This window comes from Pristis pectinata, chromosome 2, assembly GCF_009764475.1.
Source record: "Pristis pectinata isolate sPriPec2 chromosome 2, sPriPec2.1.pri, whole genome shotgun sequence".
NCBI classification, from domain to species: Eukaryota; Metazoa; Chordata; class Chondrichthyes; order Rhinopristiformes; family Pristidae; genus Pristis; species Pristis pectinata.
Genome location: NC_067406.1, coordinates 75,189,422 through 75,209,519, shown reverse-complemented (window position 1 = coordinate 75,209,519; position 20,098 = coordinate 75,189,422). Strand labels below are relative to the sequence as shown.

Here is a 20,098-nt window from a genome sequence, read left to right as displayed (position 1 = left end):
GCTGTTTGGAGCAGATGATATCTGTGCTGAAGTTCTACAGCTTGGCTGAGAGAAACTTAAGTAGAAATTCACAGCCCCATCTCTCATATCTTGGAAAAGGAGGACCTGCCAGGGACTTTAGAAACTGTAAACATTCCCTCCCATCTTCTGCAGGAAAAGTCATTGCAAGGGTCCTCCTGAACTGCTGCTTTCCAGTGAGTGAAGAACTGCTCCCTGAATTATTGTGTCCATCAAGAAGCACAACTCCCAAAAGCCGTGAATAGTGTCAACAGAGCAGGACATTGGTAAATCCTTGTCAAATCTGGCTCTTCTCAGAAAGGCTTTGCTGTTTTTTGTCTATTGCATGATGACATGCAAATCAGATTCTAAATAATGGATCCACCACAGACTCAATCCCAATTCAGAATGCAGTCAAGCAAGTCTCTGATATCATTCCAACCCTTCTCAATCTGCTCTTTGCCATATTGCATCTCGATCCCAACAACCTTCCTGCTGGCATGGAGCTAATCTACAGGATGAATGGGAAATTCAACTTCCATTGCCTCCTCTCCAGAACCAAGGTCACTCAAACCTCCATTATCAAGCTGTAGGACACAAACAATACTTTGTTCAGTGAAGTGTTTGAGAGAATGTTCCTTGGGATATTTACCTCATAAAAATCTGTTTATTTCCATCTTAAAAACTTGAATTACTCTGGCATTTATCATTCAGGGGGAAATAATTCCATTTTACTAGAGGTCAAAAAGAATCTCTGAATTTTGCAAATGACCTCTAGTTTTATTCCCATGCTGAAATTTGCATTGGAGGAAATTTGAGGGAATGGACCTTGCACTAAACCTTTACAAAACATGAATCCTCTACCAACCTGCCCTGATAATAAAGACAACGATGAGACTGGAAAATCTGAACTGCATGTCTCAGAACCACTTCTCAATGAAAGCAGACAATGATAATGAAATTCACCAGACAACCTTTGGTTGACTGAAAGGGTATTTAAAGTTCAGGACTTCAAACATGGCAGAAAACGCCTGGTCTGCTGTAATGTTGAATAGGTGAAAGTAATAGCTGAAACTGGCAGATGGAGTTCATAGCAGATAAATGTAAGATTATTTACTTGCAATCTACAAAAGGTGAATCATAATACTTTTTGCATTCTGAGATGCCAATGGCTGTGGAAAAAATGAGTGATTTAGAAATGTGCAGAAATAACAGAAAACTCATTGACAGATACTAAAAGATCTAAGTTTATTGGAATATTAGTTTTCATCTCAAGGTGCTGTACTGTTTCAGTTACAATGGTTACAATGCTTCATTTTTGGGCTGTTGACCTCAATCTAGTTTTATTGGCCATCAAGCAGGTCTTTATTGGATAGATTTTTGTGAGATAAAACAAAACTATAACAAATGAGTTAAGACTAGCTACAATCTACATAGAACATTACAGCACAGTACAGGCCCTTCAGCCCACGATGTTGTGCCAACATTTTTTTAAAAAATTTTATTTACAGCGTGGTAACAGGCCTTCCAGCCCAACGAGTCTGCGCCGCCCATTTTAAACCCAAATTAACCTACCCATACATCTTTGCAATGTGGGAGGAAACCGGAGCACCCAGAGGAAACCCACACAGACACGGGAGAACGTACTTTTATCCTACTCTAAGATCTATCTAACCCTTCCCTCCCACATAGCCCTTCATTTTTCTATCATTCGTGTGCCTAAGACTCTCTTAAATATCCCGAATATATCTGCCTCCACCACCTCCGCCAGCAGTGCGTTCCAAGCACCCACCACACTCTGTTAAAAAAGCTTACCTCTGACATCCCCCCTATACTTTCCTCCAATCATCTTAAAGTTATGCCCCCTCGTGTTAGCCATTTTCGCCCTGGGGAAAAGTCTCTGACTGTCCACTAGATCTATGCCTCTTATCATCTTGTAGACCTCTATCAAGTTACCTTTCATCCTCCTTTGCTCCAAAGAGAAAAGCCCTAGCTCACTCAACCTATCCTCATAAGACATGCTCTCCAACCCAGGCAGCATCCTGGTAAATCTCCTCTGCACCCTCTTTAGAGCTTTCATATCCTTCCAAAAATGAGGTGACTAGAACTGAACACAATACTCCGAGTTCTATGGAGCTGCAACATTACCTCACAGCTCTTGAACTCAATACCCCGACTAATAAAGGCCAACACACCATTCACTTTCTGAACAAGCCTATCAACCTGCACAGCAACCTTGAGGGATCTATGGATGTGGACCCCAAGATCCCTCTATTCCTCCACACTGCTAAGAGTCCTGCCATTAACCTTGTATTCTGTCTTCAAGTTCAATCTTCCAAAGTGTATCACTTCACATTTTTCTGGGTTGAACACCATCTGCCACTTCTTAGCCCAAATCTGCATCCTATCCTGTTGTAACCTACAGCAACCTTCTACACTATCCACAACACCACCAACCTTTGTGTCATCTGCAAACTTACTAACCCACCCTTCCACATCCTTATCCAAGTCATTTATAAAAATCACAAAGAGCAGAGGTCCCAGAACAGATCCCTGCGGAACACCACTGGTCACCGACCTCCAGGCAGAATACTCTCCATCTACAACCACCCTCTGTCTTCTATGGGCGAGCTAATTCTGAATCCATACAGCCAAGTTTCCCTGGATTCCATGCCTCCTGACTTTCTGAATGAGCCTTCCATGAGGAACCTTATAAAATGCCTTACTAAAATCCATGTACACTACATCCACTGCTCTAACTTCATCAATGTGCTTTGTCACATCCTCAAATAATTCAATCAGGCTCGTGAGGCACGACCTGTCCCTCACAAATCCATGCTGACCCTAATCAGCCTACGCTTCTCCAAATGCTCATAAATCCTGTCTCTAAGAATCTTCTCCAGTAATTTCCCCACCACTGAAGTAAGACTCACCGGTCTGTAATTCCCAGAGTTATCCCTACTCTCTTGAACAAAGAAACAACATTTGCCCCCTCCGATCATCTGGCACTGCTCCTGTGGCCAGTGAGGATGCATAGATCATCGCCAAAGGCACAGCAATCTCTTCCCTCGCTTCCCGTAATAACCTTGGATATATCCTGTCCAGCCCCAGTGACTTATCTTTCCAAATGTTTTTCAATAGTTCCAGCACATCCCCTTCCTTGAAGTCAACATGCCCTAGCGTATTAGTCTGTTGTACACCATCCTCACAAACGTCAGGGTCTCTCTCACTGATGAATACTGTAGCAAAGTATTCATTAAGGACCTCCCCTAATTCTTCCGACTCCAGGCACGTTTCCTCTTTTATCCCTGATCAGTCCTACCTTCACTTTAGTCATCCTCCTATTCTTCACATACTGTATGTGCAGAATGCCTTAGGGTTTTCCTTAATCCTACTCGCCAAGGCCTTCTCATGCCCCCTTCTAGTTCTCCTAAGTCCATTCTTAAGCTCCCTCCTGGCCTCCTTGTAACTCTCCAGAGCCCTGTCTGATCCGTGCTTTCTAAACCTCAGGTAAGCTTCTTTCTTCCTCTTGACAAGATATTCTACATCTCTTGTTAACCACAGTTCCTTCACTCTACCACCCTTACCCTGCCTCAATGGGACAAACCTCTCCAGAACCCCATTCAAGTAATCCCGAAACAACCTCCACATTTCTGCTGTGCACTTCCCCAAGACATCTGTTCCCAATTTACACTCCCAAGTTCCCACCTAATAGTATCATAATTCCCCCTCTCCCAATTAAATACTTTCCTATACTGTCTGCTCCTATCCCTATCCAAGGCTATGGTGAAGGTCAAGGTCACTGTCTCTAAAATGCACTCTCACCGAGAGATCTGAAATCTGATCAGGCTCATTGCCTAGTACCAGGTCGAGTATGGCCTCTCCTCTAGTCGGCCTGTCCACATACTGTGTCAGGATTCCTTCCTGGACACTACGAACAAAATCTGCCCCATCTATCCCCGTTACACTAAGGAGGTGCCAATCTTTATTAGGGAGGTTGAAATCATTCATGACAACAACCCTGCTATTTTTGCACCTTTCCAAAATCTGCTTCCTGATCTGCTGTATTGTCTCTGCTGCTATTGGTGGGGGGGGGGGAGGGAGGGGGGGGCGGGTCTGTACAATACTCCCAGTATAGTGATCACTCCCTTCCTGTTTCTGACTTCCACCCACATTGACTCAGTAGATGATCCCTCCAGAACATCTTCCCTTTCTACAGCTGTGACACTGTCCCTGATCATCAAAACCACTCCCCCACCTCTTTTACCTCCCTGTCCCTTCTGAAACATCTAAACCCTGGAATATCCAGCAGCCATTCCTGCCCTTGTGACAGCCAAGTCTCTGTAACGGCCACAACATCATAGTTCTATGTACTTATCCATGCTCAAAGTTTATCACCCTTGTTTCTGATACTTCTCGCATTAAAGTAGACACACTTCAGCTCATCTAACTGTCTGCAGTTTTGTCCTTTCAACTGCCTATCCTTCCTCACAGTCTTTCTACACACTGTATCTGCTTGTACATTAAATGCACCAACAGCTAACCTATCACTTGGGTTCCCATCCCCCACCAAGTGAGTTTAAACCTTCCCCAACAGCTTTAGCAAATCTGCCCACAAGAATATTGGTCCCCCTTCAGTTCAGGTATAACCCGTCCCTTTTGTACAGGTCATACATTTCCCAGAAGAGATCCCAATGATCCATAAATCTGAAACCCTGCCCCCTGTACCAACTCCTCAGCCATGCATTTATCTGCCAAATCAACCTATTCTTACCCTCACTGGTGCATGGCACAGGCAGCAATCCAGAGATTACTACCCTCGAGGTCCTGCTTTTCAGCTTCCTACCTAGCTCCCTATATTCCCTCTTCAGGACTTCATCTCTTTTCCTACCTATGTCATTGGTACCAATATGTACCATGACCTCTGGCTGTTCTCTCTCCCCCTTCAGAATGCTGTGGACCTGATCCGAGACGTCCCTGACCCTGGCACCCGGGAGGCAACGCACCATCTGGGAGTCTCTTTCATGTCCACAGAATCTCCTGTCTGCCGCCCTTACTACTGAATCCCCTATCACTACCGCTTTCCTCTTCTCCCCCCTTCCCTTCTGCACCACACAACTAGGCTCAGTGCCAGAGACCTGGTCACTGCCAGTTTTTCCTGTAGGTCTGCCCCCACCCCCCCCCCCAACAGTATTCAAAGCGGTATACCTGTTATTCAGGGGAATGGCTACAGGGGTACTCTGCACTACCTGCCTATTCTCCTTCCTTCTCCTGACAGTCACCTAGCTACCTGCCTCCTGCAGCTTAAGAGTGACTGCCTCCCTGTAGTTCTTATTTATTAACTCCTCGTTCTCCCGTAGGAACCGAAGGTCGTTTGGCTGCAGCTCCAGTTCCCTAACACGGCCTCGTGCAGATGTAGTTATCAGGGAGACTGGAGGTCTCCCAGAGCCCCCACATCTCACAAGATGAACACACCACTGACCTGGAGCCATTCTAATTACTCTAGCCTGGCACTAAAGGAAAAATCAAAGAAAGAAAGAAACTTACCAGCGGCTTACTTTAACCTCCGCCTACTCTCACAGAAGCCTCTTGAGCCAAAGCCTCAGTCCCCCACTCTAGCACTGGTCCACTCCAACAACAGGCAATCATGTTTGAGGGGTTAAGGGGTTGACTCCTTTCTTCCATTTTCAAAACACTATGCTACCCAAAGTTTATTGTGAAAGTAAAACAAGAAAATGCTGGAAATACTCAGCAGGTCAGGCAGCATCTGTGGAAAGAGAAACCAAGTTAATGTTTCAGGTTGAAGGCCCCTCATCAGAACAATTCACATTTCCAGCATCTGGAGTTATTTGAGTTTCACTTATAGCGAAAGTAACCATGGTAAGAAGGGAGGGTAAGCAAAAATAAGAGGAAATGGTTTTAGTATTTATAGTTTGTTTTATGAGCTAAATTGAATTAAGTTGATTCCAGAAATTAAAGTTTGCAGCAGAGCCAAAAAAAGATGATCTGAGCTGCTTTGATGTTGAGCCTAAGCATGAATTAGTCATTCAGGCGAAAGAAGAAACATCTGCTTGTTTATTATCATGCTTCACTTTAGCAGGGCAGTTCCTAATAAAGGATAGGTGCAGTAACAACTTCAAATTCAACTTTGACATTATCAGGTAAAAAAATATTTGCTGTCTCTCTATCATTCATTATACAAACACACATGTAAAAAGCCCACTTGAACAAGTTTCAAGACATACTATTCCCCACTAAACTGAACACTGCCTACCTTCAACAGAAAATTGGAGATGAATTAAACTCATGCACAGAAGAATAGCAATATAGCTTTTCTCATGACCCAGAAAGATATAATTGAAGGTTTCCATGCTCCAACAAAAAAAAATCACACTGTAGTGAATTTCTCCATGTACTGGCACATGGAATTGCTGACAAAGAAATAGAATAAATGATAATTAAGTAATTCTTCCAATTAAATTGACTTCCATAAATTATCATCAGTAAATTGTTGGGTGGCATTACCTGTGGTGGGTGAAAGATTTTTATAGCAACTGTTTAACCTTTTCCAACATGCAGGCTCTCTTAGCATTAGGGTTTACTTCATCTCTATCTAGGCACTAACCATACTCAACTGCTTCTTTTTCCTTGTCTTATCCAAATCTCCCTTCTTTTGCCCTCAAAATATTCTTTCACTCCTGAAGGAGAATGTGTATCTGTGTTGTTGCCTTAGTCATAAAAGAGCCTCTGTCTCCTACAGATTCCTTCCCCCACCCTTGTCTCTCTCTTTCCATCTCTTTTTCCAACTCCCAACGAGTAATCTATCTTCCCCCTGCCCTCAAAAGGACGTCATACTCTCTCTATCTTGCCCACACCCCCCAAAAAGTCTAACCTTTTTCATTCCATAAGCAATTGCCTCTGCTTTTATCTGCATTCCTCATTTTCCAAGTCAAGGCTTGCTGAAAAAATAAATTAGTTTAGGGATTATTTCTTATCTCTTTTAGATTGAACATCAACAAAAATTCAAGATAATTTCAATCAAGGATGATTTGCCATATTGCAAAGTTTCAGGTCATTCTGGACCACTTAACTAAAGAGCCACAATAAATATATTGAAAAATGTCAGCATAAATAGTGATCCAAGTACGAATTTAAAGTTCAGATATGAATCTGATGAATGGAATGACCTGATTTGTTTAATTTCTGCCTGTCATACTTAAGAAAATGTTGTATACTGGATACGTCATGCAATGATTAGACACTCTATGAATTAGTTTAATGAAGAGGAAACAATTCATTTTTACATGTCTGGAGGAGGAATAGTACATTTGTGACTAAAATGTGAAATAATTAAAGTTTCAGAAGATAACCTGTGGTTTCCTCTTGCATTAGTCAACAATGTCTGGTTTCTTCATGCATTTGAATTTGCTGTGGTTCTTTATGGACTTTCCCTATTTTTACAGAATTTTCATTGCTTAAGGCTACTGTGGTGAAAAGCAAATTCTTAGTTACGTTTCTGAATTTTAATGCAAATGCCTTCCTTATTTCAATGACACAAAAGTTATTTTTACTGTAATTGCTTCACTCATAAGCTTGTTACAACTCCACGGAGCTTCCACTTTATTCTATGCCATTTGACGAAAGCAAGTGATTTGATGTGGTGTGTCATCTGACAGAAATGACACCAATTCCTAGTTGTATGACATGATTTACTGTCTATGTACTGCAATCTTGCTTCAAATAACTTAAGTCAAGAAAATTCAGGTATTTGAGTGCTAATTGACTATTTGCCCAGCACATGATCTTACTTATTTCAAAAAAGTTATATTGCATTGCATTCAATAATAATTCCATGTTGCAAAAAAACACACAAGAGTAAAGGTAAGCTTTCCTTTCTTGCCTTCAAACATCTTAAGTAGTTCTTCAACAATGCAGTAGCAACAGGAAGCAGTTTCATTAAAATAGGAAGAGCCAGATAACATGCAGTTTTGATCTCCATAAAGTCTGAATGAATGGAAAGACCCAGAAAAATTCTTCACCCCCAACACTGCAGTAACCATGCCGGGTAAGGCAAAGATTTATCTACAAGAAAATGTCCTGGACTCTGATAATCATTTGTGGCCTGGCAATAAAATTAAACATCTTTGTGTATGATGTAGACTGACGGATTTTAAGTTGGATAACATCAATGGCAGACCTTATTAGAGTTAGCAATGAATAATGAGACAGGTGTTAACAATCTAACAGCAAGGAAAGATTTACCAATTGAATTAAATTATCACTGCTACTGAAATCTGGATTTATTGAAAATCTTACAGGATGATCCAGAGTTATGACATCAAACTGATCAAAATTTATCATGTAAAAGTAAAGCAGAACAGTGGGAAAGGTTCAGAAAAGAACTTAGGTCAATATACAGCCAGGACAACACATTCTATTTAACAAAGAAGTCATACCTGACAAAAGAATTGAAAATTAGCATAAAACTAAAGAGCAAAAATATAGACATAAAGAACATGAAAAAAGTAATAGCTAAAGCACCAAAAAGAGAATTTCTAAATATTTTTGAGCGATATCAAGGTTAATACAAAAAAGTAGTTATTATGTTAATCCTTTTACGATTAGAAAATTGCAAATTTAATTCCTTTATTTAAGAATGTTGAGTGATAGAGAGAAATGCATTGAAATAAAAGAAAACATGGAATTCTGTTAGTCAGAATCTGTTGTGGGGATGTTGTTGGAATCTATAATTAATAATGGGGATACTCAGTGCTTGGTGAGTATCCAAAGGAGAGTAAATATGGATTTTAAAGGGAGAGTAAATATGAATCTATTTGAATTATATTGAAAAAGTAATGACATTAGTAGCCTGGAGCTTTATGTAGTTGGGGGTTTATCTGCTTTTTCAGAATCATTAGATTCCACATAAGAGACAGTTAGCCAAATTTAAATTCATCTAATGGAAAGCAAATAAATGATCTGGTTAGGAGACTGGCTAAGTGACAGAAGACAGAGAGTGAGAACAAAGTATAGCACGCAAACTAGAATAAAGATGACTGATGGTGTTCTAACCCTAACCCATTTAAGATCCAGTCACACACCTCCCACATTATTGTGAGGTCTTTGGGTGCAAACAGATAAAAGCTATAAAGGAGATGTGAGGCAGGGTTACTTTTGCAATGAAAAGAAAAATAAGTTATCATTTCTTTTTACTTTGTTTTTTGGGTGGTATTTGGGAATAGGTCGAAGGGAAATTTGATCACATGGACCAGCTTCTTTAAATAATCTTATTCACTATATAATTTCTGGAATTCAACTCATTCCATTGAAGGTTCGGATCTGTATTTTATTCACATTTGCTACAAGGGAAACTTCTTATACATTTGCTCTCCTAATCAACAGTTTAATGTCTTTTTTGCTGACAAGAAAACTGAAAATTCAACAAACACAAAAAATAATTCTTGATAATTTGAATATAAAAACTTGTTAGTAAATTTATATTCAGAAAGACAGGGGATCTTGGTGCAGGGTAATGACACTTTCAATTTAGATGCAATGTACTAATTGAAAAAAAGAACACAAGCCACATATTCAAGCAATTTAACAAAGTTACAGAAGAATACAACCTTCATTCTGGTTGCCTCATTATAGGAAGGATGTGGAAACGTTGGAAAGGGTGCAGAGGAGATTTACCAGGATGCTGCCTGGTTATGCATTATAAGGAGAGACTAAGGGAGCTAGGGCTTTACTTTTTGGAGAGAAGGAGGATGAGAGGAGATATGATAGAGGTGTACAAAATATTAAAAGGAATAGATACAGTAGACAGCCAGCGCCTCTTTCCCAGGGCACCAATGCTCAATACAAGAGGGCATGGCTTTAAAGTAATGGGTAGGAAGTTCAAGAGAGATATCAGAGGAAGATTTTTAACCCAGAGAGTGGTTGGGGCATGGAATGCGCTGGAGGTGGTGGTGGAGGCAGGTACATTGGTCAAATTCAGGAGATTACTAGATAGGCATATGGAGGAATTTAAAATAGAGGGATATGTGGGAGGAAGGGGTTAGATAGTCTTAGGTGAGGTTTAAAGGTCGGCACGACATTGTGGGCCGAAGGGCCTGTATTGTGCTGTACTATTCTATGTTCTATGTTCTAAGAAACCGTGTCTCAGTCTGGGTTGTGGATGCCCATGAGCTGGAGCTGAAGGGAGGATCCTTGGCTCACTTTACACAAGCAAGAAGAATAAAATCTACATGACAGATTATTTTCTAAAATAAGAACACATTGGAAAAAAAGAAACTGATATTTTTGTTCCCTTTTAAATCACCAGTGTTTCCTTTTTATGTGTAGTTCTCCAGTTTCTACAGTCAGTACTGCAACTTTGGTAAGTTTTCTTTAAAGCTAATTCTGAAGGCAACAAAGAGGAAGAGAGAACAATTTAATATGAAGGGGAAACAGCTAAGTTGTGGTATAATTAAATATGGGAAGTGAGATAGACCAAAGAAGGAAATGCAGACCTGGTTTGAGAAATTGTTAAAGGAGTCTTGTCTGATAATGGAAGTATTTTTATTTAATGGACTTTTAACACTTATTAATGATTCGGCACAATAGTAGAGAATGGAAAGTTTTCCAGTCCTGTGACCAATCTGATCATGTAAAGGTTTCCATTTACACTAATTGTAACAAGTACAAAACTACAATCCATGGTGAGCTTGAAGGCAAGTTAGAATAAAAAGGGATAAAATTATGCCTCCATGAGTCTTCTCAAAGCCTTATTACAATGTCATTTTTGTTGCTTTTTTGATGTTAACATCTCCTGTGATATCTGCCTTTTGGCCATTTGTTAAGGAGCTGTCATTTACCCCTCCACTTTTTTTTCCCTCCAGGTAGGAAGGCGTATTTAGAGATGCATGCAATTTGGGATAATAGGTTTTCTATTTTTGGTCTATTTTGCAAAAGAAAACATTGTTGTGCTCAAATAGCTCTTTAGCTTGAATGGCTTTTGTGGAATTGTTGATATCTCTAATGTTGCCAGCTCCAGTGACCCGGTTCAATCCTGACCTCAGTTTGCATGCTCTCCCTGTAACCTTGTGGGTTTCCTCAGGGTGCTCTGGTTTCCTCCCACATCCAAAAGACACATTGGTTGGTAGATTAATTGGCTACACTGAATGGCAGCAGGAGAATCAGGGAAAGTTGATGGATGAGTGAGAGAAAATAGGTCACGGGGGAAAAATGTGGGGGAATGGGGAAAATTGCACATTTAACAGTTCAACAGAGGGCAAAGTCCTGTTGCAAGTTTGTTGATGGTTGAGGTTTCAGAAAAAGACTGGTGGGTTTGCACAATGATATGCTTCATGCTTTGGGAAACCTGCTGGAAAATCCACATCCATTAATGGAGTTGACCACTAATTTGGCAGAGGTCTTTGCAAATTGATAACCCGTTCTAGTGTGGAAGTGAATGGCCGGCTCTGTAGACTTTGGACTTGACCGCAACACAGCAAGTGATGGCCTGTGTCACATATTCCATTGAATCACAAGCCGCAGCTCCACAGTGTGAATGCCACAGTGGATGTCCAGGCTGCTGCCATTCAAGCTTGGGCAATCATGCTGTGCAAAGGCATTTGCAGGCTGTTGCAACACTCCAGCAATCTGTCCTCAAAGAAGTTATTTGCAGCAATCTGGTAGTGTTGTGGTCATCCTTGCTAAGGTTGCACGGTCTCTGCTTTTTCTCCCCTCCAAAATTACAGATTATGAACTGAAATGATGGAATTTGAACTGGGAATCTGGGTTGTTCAGTCCAGCCTTTGGGCTAGTAGTCCAGTAACTCAATCACCGCATCAACATTGTACTGATGTTGGTTTGCATAGAATATGTAAATAAGTGTGATGTCATTGTATAATATATGCATAAAGGTATACACAATATTTATTATGCATATCTGTCTTGTCCAAACAGAAACTCAAGTAAACCTGACACGCCCTTTAAAGTTATTTGTGTTTCCTGCATATTATTCTCCATCCTCTGCATGTTATTTCATTATAAACTAGGAACCTGTAGGACATCTACATTACACTGGTGATGATGATCATATGGAACAGATTTGAAGCTGCTGGAAGTAACAAAGTTGTCAGATAAATTAAGTGGCTGTCTACCTGTGGTGGTGGCAGAGTCTGAAAGCACACAATAAATCAGTATCATGTGCATTTGAAGTTCAGACTAGAGTGCATGATAAATTGAACAAATCAAATATAAATCCTGTAAATGTTAAGGTGGGAACTATGCAAGATGGCAATTCAGACCCGCACCAGCCATATAAGGAACTTCAGTCTTTATGATAATGCATGCAAATCTATCTGTTCTTGTGGAGATGGTTTTCTGGCAAACAATGTTCTTGAGATTAAAGGTGAGGGGAAAAGTGTCCCTCCAGGCTGCAAAATGAAGGCATACAAGAAAGTAAAACGCAACCTCAATAATTGAGAAAGGCTCAAATATGAATGTCATTTTAGCAGACCTTGGCACCATGAAAGACAAAGGATGTTTCATTCAAAGAGGTTGCAGTGAGATTGCAGAGTCAGTTTAATCTGGAGCCTTTGGAGATTGGAGAAAGTTGCAATTTTGGAACCAGCAACCAAAGATCAGGTGAGACCATCAGTGATTAAATGGAACTAGAGCATAGTGGCAACTGAAGAACTTGTCTCAGAAGAACAGAAAAGTGTTGAAGACGTTGCTCCAACACTGTAATTTTGGCACTTCCTGAACTGAGCACCGCAAGACAACTTCGTGTGTGATTTAACAGATAAGCAAAGTCCATCTAAATTATCAAATACACAAGATTTAACAACTGAATGTGCATCTCAAATCACATTGATGAAGATTGCTTCTGAAGACACTGAATAATTTCAGCCAGTCCATTTGTTGTAAATGGGCAAACAGTAACACCTGAGGCAGAAACTCCAATACTAAGCCTACGCCATAACAGTGAGTTTGGCATGAATGGCAAGATGAGCATGAAAAACTGCTATCAATGTTATGGAGATGATTCATCACAACAAGTATGTTAGTTTAGAGCAGTAAAATATTTCAACTTCAACTGCAAAAAGGACATATAGCCTTAGTGTATGAAGCTGGACCTGGGATTGTAGTTGGAATGTTTGCCAAAGTAAGAATAACGCCAATATTGAAAAACCACAAAGGAGTGGCTTGTATAATATTAATGCTTAAGAATATTGAAGCAGTGTGAAGTAACACAGATGGTCTGCCATTAGCAGTAATAATGAAAAATGCAGTGATGTTAAGATTAAAGTGTAAGTGATCAGTATTTCAATATTAACATCAATTATGGATGGAGATTTGAACATCAGGAAGTTCAACAAAGTACTATTCACTAAAAGCATGCTGAAACTGAACACATTCTGGCAGGATACAGAGAACTCTAGGTCAGATATCATGTGCAGTCTTGCATAATAGTCAAAAATATATAGCTACCAATCATAATAACTGTAAAAACAGGCCAACTCTTATCAAGAAAAGATTGGATCAACAAATAAAAAGAGGATTAGAAGAACGTACTTAGTGAGCATTTCACAGCCAAAGCTAGATAAGCTCTGTGAGCAAATGCAGATATGTTCAAAGATTTTTATACTGGCATTAAGAGACATACACATTAAGCTAAGTAGCAAGCCAGTTTACTGCAGGTCTAGGCAGAGACCATTCAAATTGTAGGCTCAAATAGAGGAATAAATTCGGAAGACGGTGTTGGTCAAAACTGTGCAGAGTGATTGATGTGGTGTCCAAAGGAGACAAGACTATCCAGTTTTGTGGGGATTATATTCCATGCCACCACAGATAAATGTTAAAGGAAGTTCAACAAAGTCTGTGCATTTATGGTGACATTTTGGCTGCAGAGATAAAGAACTCTGAATACTTGAAAAGGTTTGACATAAAGCTTCAGAAGATTAAATGCACAGTTATACAGAATAAAATAGTTTATTTAGGTCAGAGGGGTGCAAGCAAACGATCCACAACTTGTCAATGAAAAAGTTAAGGGCATTGTCAAATATAGAAAATTTGTTAATGTTCCTGAACTTCAATCCTTCTGAGGCAAAGCCCGATATCATGATGGGGTTCTGCTGGATCTTGCATCGGAATGAACACTACTGCATCAACTACTGATGAAGGAGGAACCATGGTGATATGGAAAGAACAAGCTTAGGCACTTTCTCTGGGTCCAGTGGATAGCTTACTTCCACTCCATTTCTGTGGATTCTAAGGTAGCTGACTCTACCACAGGTAGGGAAGAGAGGTTCAGCACGCACTCCTTCTGCAGATTATGTTGTGTTCTCCCAGTGAATGGACTTGGGGCTATCAGTGCCAAATCAAGTGCTGCTTCATTTTGAGTGGTCCTGGGCCTGGAATCCCATGTCAATTAGGGATATTGCACTTTTTCAAGCAGGCTTTGAGAAATCCTCAAATCACTTCCTGTATCCAATCCATAATCTGTTCCTTTGATGGAGTTCAGAGTGCCTATTCTGGGGATCTGGTGTTGGAGATGTGAATGATGTGGGCTTTCCATCAGAGATGATTTAAGGCCTCAATCCTGGGGATGTTGGTCTAGGAAAGATCCCTGATGTTGGTTTGCTCATCCTGCCAATAGACTTGGAGGATTTTGTGGAGATGGCATTAATGGTATCTTTCCAGTGCTTTGAATTGCCTGACATAAGTAGTCCACGTCTCATTTCTACTTATTCATTACAGCATGAAATGAAGTTATTCAGTCTGTAGGGTCCATGCTGGCTCCCAGTAGAGCAATCCCATCAATCCCATTCCCCTTGTCTATTGTGGCCCTGCAACCTATTCTCTCTATTACATGCCCTTAAAATCCTTCTTTGATTATAATTTTTAGTAGCCAATTGACCTACCAGCAGTTCTTCTGGTTTGACAGGAAACCGGAGCACCCAGCGAAACCCACACAATCAAAGAGGGAGCATGCAAATCCCACACAGACAGCACCCAAAGTCAGGATCAGATCCAGGTCCCTAGAGCTGTGAGGGAGCAGCATCAACTCCTGCCACCATGCCATCCTAGAAGCATACAAGTGACCCAGGATCACTGCTGTCGGGCAAATCATAGACTTTGACTTTCAAACACATTTTGTCAGGCAGTCAAAAGCTGTGCTGGCACACTGAAGGTGGTGATGAATTTTATCAATATCTGTGTTTGTTGATAGATGGCTTCCAAGATATGGAAAGTGGTCCATGTATTTTAAAGTCTTGTCTTGGACCTTTATTGTCTCAGGCAGTGTTCTACACGGGAACAAGTTGATGTGTTTTGCGGATATTAAATTTGAGGCCCATCCTCTTGAAGGAGTCACTGATGACTTGGAACAAAAAATGATTGGAAAAACTCAGCGGCTCAAGTAGCATCTGTGGAGGTAAAATGAACGTGTTGATGTTTTGGGCCGAGACACCGCATCAAGACTTGGTGGGGAGGGGAGGGAGGTGCAGAAGAGGAAAAATGGCCTATACACCTATCAGTTCCTGTTCCACCCCTCCCCCCCACCCACCCCAACACCAGTGCTGATGCAGGGTCCCGATCCGAAACATGGACACAACTACACTACCTTTTTGTCTTTTGCCCCAGGTTCCAGAACCTGCAGTCTCTTGTTTCTCCACCAATGACCTAGAACTCAGCCTCCGAACATGGGCATATACAAGCACTATCTGTGTTCAGGAGCTCACTGAGTTTGGGGTGACCTTTTTCTGGAACATAGCCACCATATGTTGGACAGTTTCTGAGTTGTCCTGTACATTATCTCCACTCCAGCTCATTCTTCACAGCAAATCTCACCCATGCAGATCCTGGGGATGTTGAGCTAGCCATTTCCTGCCCAACATTTCTCAGTCAGGGCAGTAATGTCAATGTCAGTTTCAATGTCAATGTCATTCCATGTCCCGGACTTTACATTGAGAATGTATGTTGCCTGCTGCATGACTTCTTTCAATGTGGGATAACTGTTCCATACCAACTATCACGCAGACCAGACAAAGAAATGTCTTGGTCCAGTGACAAGGGGGACCAAGGGGATTGGAGATCAGACTGTCCTGCAAAGATATTAATATAATGTGGGTTGCAGTGCAGAGGAGGGGAAGAGATTCCACTTAACTCTATATCCCTTTTCACCCTGTTCTCTCCTTGACCCCTTCACTCTTGGTTCCCTCACCCTACCCCTCCCCTAACCCCCCACCTTTCTACTGCCAGACGTCTGACCTCTGTACCCGGCCTCTCTAGGCATTGTACCAGGTCAGGCTGCAGTGCAGGCACCTGATGGCGGCAGCGTTGGGCTTTCATCAGCCACCAACTCACCTATAGAGCACTGGAAGACCATGATTTGTGGACTCTGGACAGCAACCTAGGAGGGAGGGGTAGTTTTTCTCTGAGGTTTCTCTGAGAAAGGTTGAGGTTTAGGACTGGGTCACAGACTGTGCAGCTGCCAGCTAGAAAGTAGGGAGAGGCTGGAATGAGGGAGACAGAGCCCAGGGAACCAAAGAGAAAAGGAGCAATAGCAGGCATATGAACTCTGGGAGAGAAGTCTTAGTAGTTGTCCCTTCTGAAAGATTACATCACCACTCACATACTGGAGCTCACTTATGCTGGTGTTGTTATAATCCATTCTTTGGAAAACAGCCATGAAACATTCATTGTCTTTGCTTTGCATACCTTCACAAAGAGCAAGAGGAATTATTTTCAGTTGGAATCACATTGGGGATCACAAGCTTCTACCAATTTTGTTAAAGCAAACCATTCAAAGTGGTCACTAACCACAAACTCTTGTTGGTTGTTCTTGAACCCAAGTCTGCAATTCCCAACAGAATGCAGGGGAGGGCCACCTCCAGAACTAATATGGATATTATACTGACTCAGCGTACAAACAGAATACCACAGTGGAAGCATTATCAAGATAGAGATATAAAGATGCTGATACAGACATAGAACATGTAATATTTACTCTACAGACATTAGTGGATGACGTTCCTGGAACAGCAGTGGAGATAGCAAAATTGATGCAGAGAGATCTCTTAATAAAGCAAGTTTATGAGCATACTTTGAGTGGCTGGACAAACTCAGCACAGAAAGTATAAATCGCAGTTGTTACAAATATCTACAAATCAGGGCTCCATCAAATGGAGCTGCAGAATATTTAAACTGAAAGTATTTCAAAGCAGGCTAATGGAGGAGCTTCACTCAGACCATTTGGGCCTTGCCAACCTGAACGAAGCAGCTTAAGGCTTTGTCTTTTGCTCAGTGTTGACCAGGAATAAAGCTAGGCAGTAGGTGCACAGTCCATCGAGGTTACAGATCGCAGTCCCTAAAGGGCATCTGTACAAATGTAGAAATGGCCCAGTGTGTCCACAGGTATCATAGAAAACTTACAGCATGGCAGGCCATTTAACCCATTATGTCCATGCTGCTTGATAAAGAACTTCTCCAGCTAATCCCACCTTTCAGCACTTGGTCCACCACCCTACAGGGCACAGCTCCTCAAATACACATCCAAGTACTGTTTAAGTGTGATGAGGGTTCCTACCTCACCCACCCTTTCCAGCTATGAGTTCCAGACACCCACTACCATCTGAGTGAAAAGGGTTTTCCTTATTTTTCTTCTAATTCTTCCAGTGATTACCGTAAGTGCACGTCTCTTGTTTTTTGACAACTCTGTTCAAAGAAATGGATCCTTCCTATACTAAAATCAAAAACCTGCAGATGGTGGAAATCTGGAACAAAAGCAGAAAATACTAAAGACACTCACCTGTGGAGAGAGAAAAATATGGGCATTGCAAGTTAGTAACCCTCCATCGGAACGAGGGAAAGTGAGGAAATAAGCATGCTTTCAGTTGCAGTTGGAGAGAGCAAAAGAAATGTCTGTAATAGGGTGAAGATTAAGTGAATTGAGATGACATCTGAGAGAGAGTGGTGAAGGCTTGTTGATCACAGTGATATGCCTGGAGGAGAGAGAAACAGAGGGAGATGAATGGGAACAGTAGAGAAAAGTGTGCTGGAACTGTGGGATACAGAACACAGCACTGCTGGAAGTCTAAAATAAAAAAGAATGCTGGAAATTCCCAGCAGATCAGAGATATTCCCTTTGTTAGTTCCGACCCTGCCACTTCTCTGGAATTTAAAACACACTTGTTTCCTCAATTTTCTCAGTTCTGATCAATCCAAAACAGTAATTTAGAACATAGAACTTAGTTTCTTTCTTCACAGATGCTGTCTGATTTGCTAAATATTTCCAGTATTTTCTGTTTTTATTTTGGGTCCTTCCAATTGCTACTCCACGTAGACCTCCCATCATTTTATACATTTCAGTTAAGTCTCTCCTCAGCCTCATCTGTTCCAGGGAACAGCAAAGTGGTGTAGATTTGCTGCCTTGCAGCTCCAGTGACCTGGATTCAACCAGACCACCAAAGCTGTCTGTGTGGAATGAAGTTTACACATTCTCCTGTGACTATGTAGGTTTCCCCTGGGTCTTCTGCTTTCTTCCCACAATCCAAAGATGGGTTGGAAGATTATTTGGCCACTGTAAATTATCCTTAGTGGGTTGGGAGAGTAAAATGATGGGAATGTGGGATGAATACATTACAGAGAAAATTAGGGGGAATGGAATTGCTCTGTGGGCGCAATAAGCTGAAATGGCCTCCTATGTCATAAGGAAATATGGAAAATCATACTATCCAACCTTTCCTTAGCTACGATTTTCCAGATATCCTTGTTAATCTACTCTGTCCCATCATGCATGATCACATCATTCCTGTAAAACGGTGACCAGAACTGTACGTAGTACTTGAGCTTTTGTCTAACCAATGTTGTGGATGCTTCTGGCATGACCTTTTTCCTCCCTCCTTTGCCTCAGATAATAATGTAAAAAATCCCATGTGCCTCTTTTTCCAATTTCTCTGCCTGAACACATACTTCAAGATCCCTTTGTTCCTTCATGCCACTCAATATCCTCCCATTTACTGTACAGTCCCTTGCCCTATTGCATCTTCCCAAAAGTATACTTCACACTTCTCTGGATTAAATTCAATTTGACCAGCTGACTGGACCATCCATATTTTCCTGCAGTCTAGCTTTTCACCTCACTGTCAGCAACTGGGCCAATTTTATATTGTCTGCTAACAGTTTTCCAGTCACGTTAAACCTGCCACTGAGCCAATTTTTCATCCCTTGGATCACCTGGCTTTTACTTATTTTACCAGCTTGCCATATTGGACGGTGTCAAAAGCTTTCTTAAAGTCCATGTAGACTATATTAAACCCACTGTCTTCATTGTCCCTCCCTGCTACTGCCTCAAAAATGTCCATCCTTGGTTAGACACAACTTCTCTTAAAAAAGCTTCACTGACATAAGCTTCCCTTTTTTGCCTTATTTTATCCTCTATACACCTTGATACCCAAGGGACTGTAGTTTTGGCAGTCCCATTCCTTTTTTTGTGGAAATGCATTTACAATTAACCCTTTCAATCTCCTTCTTGAAAGCTTCCTTTTGCTCTGAGACTGATTTATCTCAGTTGATGTTTAGTTGTTACTTAGAGTCATAGCCTTATACACCAAATCTGTGCTGACCATCAAGCACCAACAACACTAATCCTATTCTAATCCCATTTTACTCTCCCCACATTCCCATCAATTCCTCCCAGATCCTACCACACACCTACATACTAGGGCAACTTATAGTGGCTAATTAACTCAGGAACCTACACATCTATGGAATGTAGGAGGAAACTGGAGCACCCAGAGGAAACCAATGCAGTCACAGAGAGAACATGCAAACTCTACATACATAGCACTTGAGGTCAGGATTGAACCCAGGTCACTAGAGTTGTGAGGCAACAACTCTACTAGCTGTGGCACTGTGCTGCCCTGCATCATTTGCTACATCACTTCTCAATATGGTAAACTGGAACCTACCTCACTTTAGAACCTTTACTCCTATGTTATCTTTGTCTTTTTTCAAAGCATGGTAAACTAACCGATACTCAGCTTCATTCCCTAAAACTAAATCCATATATTCCACCGTGAGGAAGGTGTGGACAGCTTCCTGGTGTTAA

General features: G+C 41.3%; 1 long non-coding RNA gene across 1 annotated transcript in view; it reads right to left on the bottom strand.

The window, feature by feature from the left end:
* The window catches only part of LOC127585523 (uncharacterized), a 46,586-nt gene that overhangs the window by 4,762 nt on the left and 21,726 nt on the right, over window positions 1-20,098 (bottom strand). Inside the window, exon 2 of the long non-coding RNA XR_007958518.1 lies at window positions 5,545-5,764. This is a non-coding gene — a long non-coding RNA (uncharacterized LOC127585523). The remainder of the gene's footprint in view (window positions 1-5,544; window positions 5,765-20,098) is intronic.